Source organism: Sapajus apella, unplaced genomic scaffold (genome assembly GCF_009761245.1).
Source record: "Sapajus apella isolate SASKATOON/1434 unplaced genomic scaffold, GSC_monkey_1.0 scaffold5, whole genome shotgun sequence".
Lineage (NCBI taxonomy): Eukaryota > Metazoa > Chordata > Mammalia > Primates > Cebidae > Sapajus > Sapajus apella.
This window is the reverse complement of record NW_022436945.1, coordinates 40239825-40242068: the sequence shown is the minus strand read 5'-3', so window position 1 is coordinate 40242068 and position 2244 is coordinate 40239825. Positions and strand designations below refer to the sequence as shown.

General features: G+C 40.0%; 1 pseudogene; it reads right to left on the bottom strand.

The window, feature by feature from the left end:
- Positions 1-383: 383 nt before the first annotated feature.
- LOC116545636 lies at positions 384-806 on the bottom strand (annotated as a pseudogene).
- Positions 807-2244: the final 1438 nt, after the last annotated feature.

The window sequence follows — 2244 nt, the reverse complement described above, 5'->3', positions numbered from 1 at the left end:
TCTAGGGTTTTGTCTTTGTTTTTATTCTTTTAAATATTTTTGAACTTAACTCAGTTTACTTGAAAATTTTTTTTTTGAATGCTTGTCTTTAAGCTTTGTTAGGTGAGACCTGAGTAGTCTTTAATTTCGGGGGCTAATTTTTATCTACTACTGAGATAGTGCTCTTTTGAGTATTATATTTGAATAAAATGACCCCTGTACGTCAGGAGGCCTTTCTTTCTGCTCAGTGGGAACACAAACTATTCTCAGGCCAACATGACCTCTGTGGATTGTTCAGCCTGCTTCTTTCCAGTGTTCTTTCTCTGGTCTCCAGGCAGGCTCTTCATACGCAAGTACTAACCAATACTCAGCTGAAAGCTTGTAGGGAACTCCCCGTCAGATTTCTAGGGCTTTGTTTGGGAGCAAATGCTTTTTAGCAGGTTTTTAAGTTTTTTACAAATATACTGGAGAATAAATGCAGTGCTACCAGCATTGGATCTCAAGTCTGCACATTCCTTTGCAACCAGTCCTGCAATGGCAGAAACTTTTATCTCACCTTTATTATTTACTATGACCCCTGCATTCTCTTCAAAATAAGGAAACATGCCATCCTTTTTCTGGTATGACTTTCTCTGTTGAATGACCACTGCTGGATGTACCTTCTTTCTGAGCTCTGGTTTGACTTTTTTGACTGTGGCCATTACCATATGATCTACGCCAGCAGCGGGAAGTCTGTTCAGCTATCTCTTGATCACAGTTCTCACTAGAAGACCCAAGGGAATCTGGAATTTTATACCAGTGGACCCACCATATCCTCTCTTCAACATCTTTAATGCCTGAAAGTGGCAAAAAGCTAGAGCTTTCTTCCTGAGCAGTTTGCTCCTGCAAAAATACTGCATTCTATGAATTCTAGCCACCTTGTTCTGCCCTAATTCTTAATTCTGTCTCCTCAACTCAAGGAAATTGCTGACTTTTGTTTGAGTTACTATCTCTGGGATGTGTTCTGGAAATTCTCTCTAGGCAGAAAGCTAAGGCAATCATGGGGCTCACCTCATTATTTCTCCTCTCCCCTGTTCTTTCCCATCCCCATGATTTCTTTTCATGCCTTGTAAATGTTAGAGCTCTTTAGTGCTTAGCCCTTGGGCTTCTTCCACATTTTACTCTCCCTAGGCACAGGTCTTTAATATCATCATCATGTTCATGACTCTTTGATTTATTGCTCTAGTCTGGCTCTCACTGGAGATTTGTTTTTTCATTTGCCTTCGTGATAGCCTCACTTCAATTTCTAATTACGATATCAAACAACATAGCTTAAAATTTGTTTCTCCTATATTCTTCTTAATGACAAGTTTTTTTTCTCACAAATACTAGGGATAAAGACCTCGGTATCATCCTTGACCCTTTTCTTTCTCTTACTCCTTAGATTCAGTTTATCAGCAAATCCTGGCCACTTCTCTACTAAAACAGATACAAGAATTCAGCCTTTCCCATCACTCCCGTCATCACTCCCATTATCCCCACCGTGATCCAGGCCATCATCATCTCTTACCTGGCTAAATCTAACAGCATCTTAACTTCCCTGCTTCTCTGTCCTTGCCTACTGAAAGTCTACTTTCAACACAATAGCTGAATTCATCCTGATTAGTCATAAGTTAGAGCACATCCGTCTTCTGCTCAAAAGGCTTCCCAGTTAACTCAAATGCCAAAGTCCTTTCGATGACCTACAGAACCCACTCCACGGTCACTCTGACCTCCCCCTCCCCACCCCCACACACTCACTCTATGCTAGCCACTCACCCTCCTTATTGTTCCCCAGCTATTTCAGGCATGTCCCCACCTAGGCCTTTGCACTTGCTGCTGCCTCTGTCTGGAATTCTGTTGCCTCAGCATGCCATGTGGTCAGTTCCCCACACTCCCTTTAGGTCTCTATTCCAAAGTTACTTTTTCTGTCAGACCTTTCCTGGCTACTTTATCTAAATAACTATATATCTTCACATCTATTTCCTTATTTAATAATCAACATCCTTATTTAATTCTCAACTATTAATTATCCTTATTTTATAAATGAGGAAAGTGGAAATCAGAGAGATGAAGTGAATTGTCTGAGGTCACACTGCTAGTAAATGGTAAAACATGCAGATTAACTCCAGAACCTTCTCAATACATTTATCTTATGTACATGATATTTAGCCTATAGAACTATTTACATATATTTATCACATGTATACACAGACCTATAGCTATATCCCATGTTCAAGCTGTATT